The 12,177-nt window shown below is 38.5% G+C and overlaps 1 pseudogene; it reads left to right on the top strand.

Moving 5' to 3' along the window:
* Nucleotides 1-10,601: 10,601 nt before the first annotated feature.
* LOC140511025 (eukaryotic translation initiation factor 3 subunit C pseudogene) lies at nucleotides 10,602-12,177 on the top strand (annotated as a pseudogene).

The following is a 12,177-nucleotide window of genomic DNA, read 5'->3' as shown; positions in this document are numbered from 1 at the left end:
TAATACAAAACACAGGACATTTTGAGGGGATAGTAAACATCTAATTTGACTAATATATGTTAGAAAAGCATCATGGTGCTAATTGTAGAAGGCTTTGAATGCCATGAAAAGTAGTTTGAACTTCACCTAGGAGGTACTAGATATTAAAGATTTTGAGGCCTGGGAGTAACGTGTAAGAAAGATTATTTTTGGAATGGTATAAAGGATGGATTAGAATAGAGGAGAGAGGAGAAGTAGGAATATTTGTTACGAAGCTATTTTAACAGCAGTACGAAATCCCTTTCCTAACGGAATAGAGTGGAAGGGACAGAAAGATATCGCGGAAGAAGAATGCAATAAATCTGGGGAACCAAATGGATATAAAAATGGAGTAGTGGAAAGTCAAAGATAATGCCAGCATTTTGAAAATAGGAGACTAAGGGAATAGGAGTTCCACTGGAAGAAATACTGAATTCAGACGAGGTCACAGTTTTAGGGAAAAGATAACAAGGTCGTTAGGTGTTGGTAAGATAGATGGGGCAGAAATGTCCTTGCAAAAATTAATGGTAGAAGTCTGCTTTTTTAAGGGAAGTTGGGGCTAGACTTATAGATTCCAAAGTCAGATATAGAATAGTGATAGTTAAAACCATAGGAGTTAATGAAATTACCCCCCAAAAGAAGGACAGATAAAGAGAAAATGTAAAGGAAGACTTTAGAAATCTGATGGTTACAGGGACCATCCTGATTTTACGAATCAGATGACAAATCTGACAGTATCTTGGTAGAGGTATGTGCTTAGATATGTGTTTATTCAGTTTGCTTGATTATAGTTCTTTGTTACAAAACTGGACTTTCAGGGAAAGTGATAGAGGTGCAAAAAAATAAAAAATAAGTAAATAAACCAAAGAACACGTATAGGGGAGTGGTCAATGGCAGCATGGTTCTTAGCAGCATGCTAGACCTGATGCAACTGCCTTCAAGGACTTCAAAACACATGTGGGTATTCTATGACAGTTTCCTTTCCAGGTTGGTGAAGAAAGGGCCTCTTTTGGCTGCTAAGCCTGGAACTGAAAATGCATGCAAAGGACTCCCATGGGGAAATTCAATCTCTCTTTCCTTCCCTGGTAGTGAGGAAAGACCTGCTACTCCACGAAGGGGTAAGGGAGGGAACTCAGACCCATTCTTTCTCCCCACCTGGCATGAAGTCGTAAGTCATGGTCTTCTTATTACTGAGAGGTGGCACCAGGACCAGCATCCTATTCTCTTTCTCCAGGTTGGCATGGAGCACATAACCCTCTAACTGGAGGACTGGAGGATGGGGCACTGAATTCTACTCAAGCCTTCCTTTATAAAGGGTAGAACATGGCCTTCACAGCTCCCTCTACTCTCAATCTGTCCTCATCTGTTCTCCTCTCCACAAAACAAGATGCCCTCTGGTCTGGGTCCCCTTCCCCTACTCCCTTTCCAACTTTTCCAGTGTGTTGTCTTTACCCATTAGACACTGTCTTTTTGTTTTATTTGTATACCCAACACTTAGCACAGTACCTGACACATAGTAGGTACTTAATCAGTGTTTAATGAATTCAATGAATTGTAGCATCTGCTGTGAACAGGTGGAGAAGGATGAGAACTGGAGGAATTTGAGGCAGAAGAGGGTGGCTAGAAGGAAAGGTTAAATAGTTAATATTAATAGTTAAATATTAACTATTTAATAGTTAAAACTCTAGATACATCTTTAATCTTATAGGGTCAAGAGAAATCCAGCTGGGCTTCCTAAGGGCCTCGCTATGTAATATTTGTATTTTATACTAAACACATCCATAATATTCTTTTTAGTAAGTAGAATCCCATTTCCTCTTGCCAAGTTACGCTTTATTAATAGGTTCCCCAGGGTTTCACTTTGTGCTTTGCCGCCTTCAATGGTTCCATTATGCTTCAGGACTAGTAACATAACACAAGTTATGCTCACAAGCTTGCAATTTCATATTCTTTGGTGTATTCCCAAGCCTAGTTCAGCTTTTGTTTAAAATAGCAATTCCTCCGAATACAATCCAAGAACAAGATTTCACCAGAATCAGTTTATATGAATGGCCAACGCAGCCGTAAGCTTTACTATCAAACCCAAGAGGTTTTCAATGTTTAAAGTGTCTTGAGCAAGCATGCTACATTTCTGTCTTTGTAACATTCCACTGGCCTTCCTACTTTATGGCTAAATTTCTTGAAACTTTTCTTCTTAGGAAAGATCATTTCAACCAGTCATTTTTCTAATAAAAACTGTCAGTTCATTTCTGAAAAAGGAGTTGTCAGGTACTGTGTGAGCTTGGTTAAAGCTCTGCTGGGTCGGGAGCACCCCATAAGAGGAGGCAGAAAATCTGCTATTGACTCCCACCGCTGAACCTAGCTGCCCCCCATCCACCCAACACATGCACACACGCACACATGCCTTATCTGGGCAAATTCCCAATGATTTGAGGATTTACTGCTGAGGTTATTTGAAACTGAGGAAATGAGATAGCCTATAACCTTTTGGAGGTATCTAAATGAATATGAAGGAATGCATTACCTTTACTTGTAAAGTTCTATTTATATATATATATATATATATATAAAATACTCTGTATTATTGTGAATAATAAACTGTGGGAGTTATAGTTATGCTTATATGGTATGTATATGTATATATATAAATATATTTTTATATATGAATATTTGTTGTTGTTGAGTAGTACCCAAGTTTTCATGACCTTGTGGACCACAGAACACTAATGCTGTCCATGGGGCTATTTTTTTTTTGGCAGATACTGGAGTAATTTATTAGTTCTTTTTCTAGGGGATTAAAGCAAATGAGGTTAAGTGACTTGTTCAGAGTCACACAGCTAATAAGTGTCTGGGGTAGGATGTGAACTCTAAGTCTAGTGGTCTATTCATAGAGTCATCTAGCTGCCTGTGTGTGTGTATAGATACATACATACAATACATAAACATGTGTATGTATACATACACATATGTATGCACACACGTATACACACATGTGTATATGTGTGTATATAAATGTGTGCCCATACATGTGTGTATACATACATACGTATATAATATAGGTATGTGGCATCATAGATACATGACAAGCCTTGGAGACAGAAAGAACTGAATATAAATCTCTCATCTGTCACTTACAAGCCATATGACTCTGGGCAAGTAATATAGCCAGTCTGAACCCCCCCAGGCAATTCACTAAAGATTATCAACTACAAACAAGCTGTTGATCTGCATCAGTGGAGTTAGTCAACTAGCACTTATTAAAGCACCTACTATGTGCCAGACATTGCAAAATACTGGGAATACAAAAGAAGGCAAAAGACAGTCCTCACTCTTTAGGATCCCACAGTTGAAGGGAGGAGAAAATACACAAACAGTTGTATATAAACAGGATCTGTCTAGGGTAAGTTGGAGATGATCTCAGAGAGAAGGCATTAAAATTAAGGGGAACTGGGAAAGCCTTGTAGAATGTAGGACTTTAACTGAAAAAGTCAGGGTAACTGGAAGGCAGGTATAAAGAGGGATAAAGTTCCAGAGATCAGGGACAGCCAGTGAAGAAACTCAGCACAGTAAAATGGGAATTTCATGTGCAAGGGAACTTCCACGAGAAGAACATCTTACACTGATAAATACTTATCTATACCACTTAAAAATATTTTGTCTTTGTGTCAGACTCTTCATGACTCCATTTGAGGTTTTCTTGGCAGGGATACTGGAGTGGTTTATTGTTCCCTTCTCCAGCTCATTTTACAGATGAGGAAACTGAGGCAAACAGGGTGACGTGACTTGCCTAGGATCATGCAGCTACTAAGTGCCTGAGGTCAGATTTGATGAGTCTTCCTGACTCCTGGCACACTATCCACTGTGCCACCTAGCTGCCCATCTTAAAAATATAGACACTATGTAAAACAGATATAGATGGATATCTATATCTACATCTCTATATACATACATGTACGGTACGTGTGTGTATATACATGTGTATGAATGAACATATATTTATACTTGGAAATATATAAGAATATATATTTCATATACATACACACATGTATTTCTGTAAAATATAGGACTATATGAGCAGAGGACTGAAGTACAGCAAGGGTGGAGGTGATCACTCTTGATTGTTTAAGGGCTTATCAGAAATGTAGAAAATATGGCAATAGAGTAATCCAAAGAGTCTAGAATTGAAATGAGGCCATTCTGGGAGAGCACTGAATGGAAGGGATGTCCATCACATGGATCTCTCTGAAAAGAGGGTGGTCACACCGTGTGATCCTGGAGAGAACTAGAGCATTATTCATCCTGTCAGCCATTCAGTTCCCTCTTAATAGGTTTCATTTGTACATCTCTAATTCCTGGCACTAGTTTGTAACATTTATTCTAAATTTGCTTTTGTTTTTCTTTAAAAGTAAACCCTAAAAAAGACAGGTTTGATAGCACATTGACAGAGGGCAGAAGGGAAAGAGGGCAAAGTGGATATGTTGTGCTCAATACATGTTTCCTTAACTATAAACTACTGAGAACATGGTTTAGGGTTAGTGATTTGGAGAGGGTCAGAAGCCACTTTTCAGTCAGGGAATGTTGGCAGGGTACAAGAGGTTTTCAGAGGAAAAGGAAGCAAAGCTGCATAATATTGTTCCTTGGGGCAGATCTACCTATTGATCTGTGTGCCCATGGGAAGGCTGACGTTTTCAAGTAAGCTCTTAGAGCATTGTATCTCACAGACTCTGGGACACAGGAGCCAGTTCGTAGATTCTGCTCATTTGGAAAGTGACCTGAAATCCTTAAACGCTGAGCACTTCTTTCAAGTAGAGATATTTCTTTCCAGCCCCAGAAGTCTCCATTATTATCTACTGACACCTCAAAATTGGATCTCCCTAATCCAAATCACTGATGGTGAATTTCTTCTCAGATACTCCAACTTGCCCATAAAAAAACCTCTGCTTAAGGACATACAATTAGCCCTTGAGATTTCAGAGATAACTGAATAAAGGATAGAGACCATTATGAAGTGCAAAATAGATAACTTTGATTACATTAAATTGAAAAGTTTTTGCACAAACAAAGCCAATGCAACCAAGATCAGGAGGGAAGCAGAAAACTGGGAAAGAATTTTGATAACTAGTGTCTGTGATAAAGGCCTCATTTCTAAAATATGTAGAGAACCAAGCCAAATTTATAAGAATACAAGTCATTCCCCAATTGATAAATGGCTAAGGGATATGAATAGACAGTTTTCAGAGGAAGAAATTAAAGCAATCTATAGTCATAGGAAAAAATGCTCTAGATCACTATCGATCAGAGAGATGCAAATCAAAACAACTCTGAGGTACCCCATCACACCTATCAGACTGGCTGACATGACAAAATAGAAAGATGATAAATGTTGGAGAAGACATGGGAGAGTTAAAACACTAATTCATTGGTGGAGCTGTGAGCTGATTCAACCATTCTGGAGAGTGATTTGCAACTATGCCCAAAGGGCTATAAAAATGTGCATACCCTTTTACCCAGCAATACCACTTCTAGGGTTGTATCCCAAAGAAATCATTAAAAATGGAAAAAGGATTCACATAGACAAAAAATATTTATAGCAGTTTTTGTGGTAGCCAAGAAATGGAGATCAAGGGGATGCCTATCAATTGGAGAATAGCTGAACAAGTTGAGGTACATAAACGTAATGGAATACTACTGTACTATAAGAAATGATGAACAGGCAGGATTCAGAAAAACCTGGAAAGACTTAAATGAACTGATGCTGAGTGAAATGAGCAGAACCAGGACAACATTTTACACAGTAACAGCCACAGGGTGTGAGGACTGTTTCTGATAGACTTAGCCCTTCACAGCAATGCAAGGACCTAAACATTCCCAAAGGTCTCATGATGCAAAATGCCATCTACATCCAGAGAAAGAACTATGAAATCGGAACACAGAATGAAGCAGACTATTTTCTCTTTTGTTACATTTGGTGTTTAGTCTTTCTTATGTTTTTTCCCATTCATTTTAATTCTTCTATGCAACATGACTAATGTGAAAATGTGTTTAACAAGAATGTATGTGAAGAGCCCACATAAGATTGCATGCTGTCTTGGGGAGCGAAAGGCAAGGGAGGGGAGAAAATTTAAAACTTACGGAAGTGATTATTGAAAATTAAAACAAATAAATTTGGGGGGGGGGAAGAAAAAAGTAAAGAAGCCATTTTATTTTGGACTCTTTGGCTAAGAAGCTTTTCTTTATATCCAATTTCCTTAGATTTGATTCTGTCGTTGCCCCCTAGTTCTGCCCTTTTGGGAACATTTTATAAAAATTGATAGAAAAAAAGCCTCTTGGATTTGGAGTCCAATATTTGGGTTTGAATCCTAGATTATTTCCTAGGTACTTTTATTTTCCTCAACTGTAAAGTTGTGGGTTGTACTAGACTTTCCTCTAAGGTCCCTTACATTTCTAAATTCTAGAGGACCTTGTAATTACAGAAATCTAACCCTTCATTCACAGGATAGCTGCATGTAGAGGCAGTTATCATGTACCCCCTCCTCAGTCTTCTCACATGAAGGCTGTACATCACCATCTCCTTCTGCTAATTGTTTTCTGACATAGTTTTGAGAGTTCCTTCATAATCCTATTCTCCCTCCTTGGATATGCTCTGAATAATAAATATCCTTCATAAAATGCGGTATTCAATGAATATAGTACCACACTTGAGCTAAAAAAAAAAAAAAGAAATCAAGGCAAAATATAGGAGAACTAGAATTTCCCTCTTCTAGGACTCCCACTTCTGTCAATGCATCCTATGATCAGATTAGCCCTATGCGCTGCCATTGATTCACACTGAGTTTGCAGTCCACTGGAGCTCTCAAGTCTTTTTTACATGAGCTGTACTACCCAATTGATAAACCAACAAATATTTCTTAAATGCTTACTATGTATTGTAAACACTGTGCTGAACACAGTGCCTGGAACATAACAGATGATTCATAAAAGTTTATTGATGGATAGTTGTGCCTGGAACTGTGCTAAATAACAGTAATAGAAATAGTAGCTAACTTCATAATTTATATTTTATATAATTTATCATTTATTTCTATATAATTAATAAATTTATATTTCATACAATTTGTATGAATAATTATATGATTTTTAAGGAGCTAACATTTATAGGAGCACTTTACTGTTTGCAAAGCAGTTAACATCTATTTTGTCATTTGAACTTCACAACAATTCTGACAGGCCTGTAAAATTATTATCCCCATTTTACAGATAATAGAACAGTCTCTGGGAGGTTAGGTTGATCTGACCAGGGTTACCAGCTATGGTAATAAGTATCTGACTCATGATTTAAATTCAAGTCTTTTTTACTGCAAGCCTAGCACATTATTCACTTCACCAACTATCTGTCTTTTGATGCAAAAGATGCAAAGAAAAAAATGAAAATGGCTCTTGCCCCCAAGGACCTTAAATTCTAACATGGGGGAGAAAACATGTATATGCATATATGTATGTGTATGAAAATGCATTACAGAGACATAGATGAGAGAAAAAGAAAAATGAGAAGAGGGAAAACAGAAAGGGAGGAGGAAGAAACAGAGAAAAGGAGGGAAAAAGGAAAGAAGAGGGGTAGAGGCAGATGGAGAAGGAGAGGAAGAAGGAAAAAGGGGGAGATACAGGCTGGTAAAAAAGTGGATACAAGATAACTTTAGAGAAGGCACTAGCTTAAATTTGTGAAGAGTATTTTATTTAACTTAAGAATAGGACTTGATTGATAGCTCCTAAAATCAGAACTATTTAAGGTGGTCACTGGGAAGCTAAAGCACATCTGGAGCTGGTGAGTAGGAAGGGATGGGGTCAAGAATGAGGAAAGCTCTTAGAAGCCATGAAGAACATGGAAGTGACTGGATAGTTTAAGCCTGAAGAAAAGAGAATGGAAGACAGCCATGATAACCCTCTCCAAGTATTTAAGGAGTTCTCATATGGAAGAGGGATTGGATTTATAATGTGCATCCCCAAAGGATAGAATCAGGATTAATAAGCAGAAGTTTCAAAAAGCAAGATTTTGGCTTAGAATAAATAAAGATTTTCTTAATGATGATGATAGCTATTAAAAATGGCACAGTCTGCTTTGTAGGAAACTTCTTATCTACTGAACCTAGATCACAGACCTTAGTCATAGAGTCAGGTCTAGAGCCCTGGTCTCCTGATACCCATTGCACTTTTCTGACCACAGCATACAACCTAGAATTTCCATTTATCAATATCTCTCTTAGAAAGCAGTGCAGGCTAAAGCAATCAGCTGAGTCTTCTAAATGGAAAACTATGATTGACTAGTGAATCACATCAGAAAGTGTCATGGACTGAGAGATCAAGACATTTGCATTCTACCCCAGCTTTTGCTATTTACTAGCTAGCTATATGACCTTGGTTAAGTCACTCTACTCCTCTGAGCCTCAGTGACCCTTGTTCTAAAATTATGTGCAGTTCTTTCTCAAGGAACATATTGAAGACTTCCTGGCTTCTGTGTGGTCATATTGAACAAATGGAGTAAGAGTCAGCTTTCAGAAATCACAAGCCAACTCTAACAGGCATCTGGAAATACAGCAGTCTTCTCCATATGACAAAACACCTTAATCCTACCCTTTGTCTTCAAGGAATTAAAAAGAAAAACTTCTTCTGTGCTCTGACTAGTCCATGTCAGAGAAATGCAGTAAAAGGTGGCAATATGTTAGATAGGACTATTGATCCTTGAGGTTATAATTAACCTGCCAAGAGTTTTGTTTCCCAAGGAAGGTGAGAAATACCCTGAGGGCTTTGGTTAGTTTTGGCAGACAGACTGCCAGTTATGCAAGCCTTATCTAAGGCAATGAAAAATAAATCAATGGAATGAAAAGTTGAGTCTTGGAGCATAAGAAGTTGGCTAGCAGCTATGGTGTCACAAGTTGAGCACATGGTCATTTCCCAGACTCAGGCTTGAAAAGACCCTTAGCTATCATCAAGTCCAATCTGCTAACCTGATATGTGAATCTGCTGCATTGTCTCTGAGAGATGATTATCCAAATCCTCTCAAAGACAAGGAATTGAGTCATTCATGCAGTCTATTCCATTTTTGAGACATTTTCTATTATTAGAAAGGATTTTTTTCTCCCCATAACCAATATGAAACCTGTTTCCCTATAACTTTACAGAATCATAGTTACCCCCCCCCCCCCCAACACTGTTTATTGGAAAACTTTTATCTAAAAAATTTCTGGCAATATAATTTCCCACTCAAGACTTTATCTGATGCAATTTTGAAACAAAATTAAAACCTTAAATAAAACAGGGATGAAGGGGTTAGAGAGAGGGAGTCTGAAAGATTTTGTGGTTCATTCTTCATGCTTATTTTCTTTATTTCTCCATTAGGGAAAGAAAGAATTTCAGAGGTGGAACTAAAGGTCCTCCGTAACTGTCTAGTCTGGTCATACCTGAAAAAAATTTCTTCTCTTATAGAACTTGACAAGTGGCCATTCTGCCTTTGATTGGAGCCCAGGAAAGCCGCAGCTTCTGGGGGCAACCCATTCTATGGTGATAGAGTTCTCCTTTGTTGTTAAGTTTTTCCTACCATGAAGGCGAAATTGGCTTCATTCAACTTCTACACATGGCACCTAGTTCTGCTGCCTGGGGCCAAAGCAGAATAAATACAATCCAGCTTCCATGGGACATCCCTCCAAATATTTAAGGATAACTATCATGTTCCCCACAAATCTTTTCTTCTCTGGGCTATAATCTTTAAACCAATCTTCACAGCCCATGCCATTCTCTCATTAATTTCCGGGTTAGCCATAACCTCCTTAAAAGGATGCCAAGAACTGAAAATAATTCCCCAAATGTGCTTTCACCAGGGCAGAGGGTACTGAACCTACCACCCTTATTCCTGGAATCTATGCTTCTCATAATATGCAGGCTACGATTGTATTATTAATTAACACAGTACTCCTACTGAGCTTAAAATTGACTAAAATCCCCAGATCTTTTTCAGGCAAACTACTGTTTTGCCATATTTCCCCTCAGGTTCTTGTGAATTTGATTTTTTAGACTCAAGAGTAAGATGTTACATTTATCCATACTGAATTTCCTCTTGAGAGTCAGGGTGGTCTAGTGAATAAAGAGCTAGCCTTGGAGCCAAGACCACTTGGTTTAGATTCTACCTTTGCCTCAAACTGGCTGTGACCCTTGGAAAATCACTCAATCTCCTAGTACTAGAGGTTACACTCTAAGACCATTAAGTGTAGATTTGCGTTGGTAAAAGGAATTTTCTTATCAGGGAAGTTCTATGTGAGTGCAAAATCACAAGTCCAGGCATTGTCTCTTAAATTCCATTCTATTTGATTGAACCCGATGGGCTAGCCCATAAAGAACTTTTGGAATTTTAATTCTGTCATTGAGTTAGCTATCTCTCCCAACTTTGTGCCATCTGCAAATTTTATATGTAAGCCATTTATGCACTTATTCACATCATTGATAAAAATGTTAAAACAACACAGAGGTTCAGTCTTCTGAGCTGGCTCACATCCATATCCCATTTGACCTGCTGCCTCCTGAGCACCTGAACTATGTCACAATTTTTTACTACTTGCTCAGACAAGAAGTCTTGAGTCCTTCCTGTCCAGGGAGGAACTGGCACCCAAACCTACAGGGGGCAACTACGGCAAATAGTCATTGCTGCTGAATGAAAATAAGAAGAATGCTAAAATGCAAAGAACAAGAGGCTTAAGGACCTGCTCAACTTTATCTGGACCATATGAAATGTCATGAAAATTTGGTATGTCACTAAATGTCTTGAGAAATCCGAGTTCCAGGTAAGATATCTGGAAAGGCCAAGAACATTGTGGTCAAAGGTGGTGTCCTCCAATTCTATATGCACAACTTGGCTAATCTAGGGGTACTATCTGGGGTACAATGAGCAATGGGAAGGAAAGAAAATGATTAATAGCAAGCAAAGGCTCTATACACCTTGAGTCAGAAGATCCATAAATATGATGGGGATTATGAAACCCAGGTCACCAACCATAAGCAGAACTCTGAGCAGTCTGCTGATGAGGATACAGAGAAAAATCGGAACTCAGAAGGTCCTTTCTTTCAGATGAGGATGAGGATGGTCTCAGTGACACAAATTTCCTGAAGAAGACATCTGGGATACCATCTGGGAAAAGTTGCAAGTTCCTCAAGCAGATGGAGGATGAATATGAGGACTCTGAAGATTTACACAATAATGAAGACTGGGGTTCAAAATCCACTTCCTCAGACTCTGACTCAGAGGGGGAAGATGGCAAACATACTTTAGTGCTTTCTAATTGAATTCTCTTGAAAAAGGGAGCACTACAGATAAAAAAGCTACAGAAAAGAAGTTAGAGGACAAAGCACAATTAAAAACCCCAAGCACCTAGATGAGGAGAAGAAGGAGGAGGATAACGAAGGCAGAAGTAGGAGAAGGTTTGAGGAAGGGCACCACAGGTTAAGGAGAAGCCTAAAATATTTGCCAATGGAACAAAGATTAATCATGCAATTGTAGTCAAGAAACTGAAAAAGATCCCATAAGCTTACAGCAAGAAAGGAACTGATCAAGTAGACTAAATTGAACTGTTGCAACTGTTGGCTCAGATAACAGAAGAAAATAATCAAGGGGATGGAGGGATATAATTTGTTAAGATCCAATTCAACATCACTGCTTCCATCTATGACTACAGTCCCAACCCAACCACATACACAAAGCCAGAGATGTGGCAGGTATACTTAGACTGTATCAATGAACTGATGTACACCTTGTTTGCATACCCCAACACCTTTGTTGGAGAGAATATCCTGGAAGAGAATGAGAACTTTCTAACTTTAAGCAGCATTCATGATTGTATCCTAACTGGTGGAAAGGATCTATTTCCAACATCTTTTTCCAAGATCAGATCTTTGTTCCCAAGAAGATGTGGAACATCTCAAATGTGAAGCCCATGTTTGTGCCATCATTAAGCATGTTCAGTGCTACTCATAGGAAAAAGGAACAACCAAGGTGATCTGCCATATCTCTACTTTCATCATGTGTACCATACCTACTACAAGTTTGACTCTAAGGCTCAGCAGCAGCAGCTTGCTCTCCCTAAAGTGTCCTTAAAATCACAGAAAGATCAGGCTGTA

This window comes from Notamacropus eugenii, chromosome 1 (assembly GCF_028372415.1).
Source record: "Notamacropus eugenii isolate mMacEug1 chromosome 1, mMacEug1.pri_v2, whole genome shotgun sequence".
NCBI classification, from domain to species: Eukaryota; Metazoa; Chordata; class Mammalia; order Diprotodontia; family Macropodidae; genus Notamacropus; species Notamacropus eugenii.
Note: the sequence above shows the minus strand (reverse complement) of the source record. Positions and strands in the feature narration are given on the sequence as shown.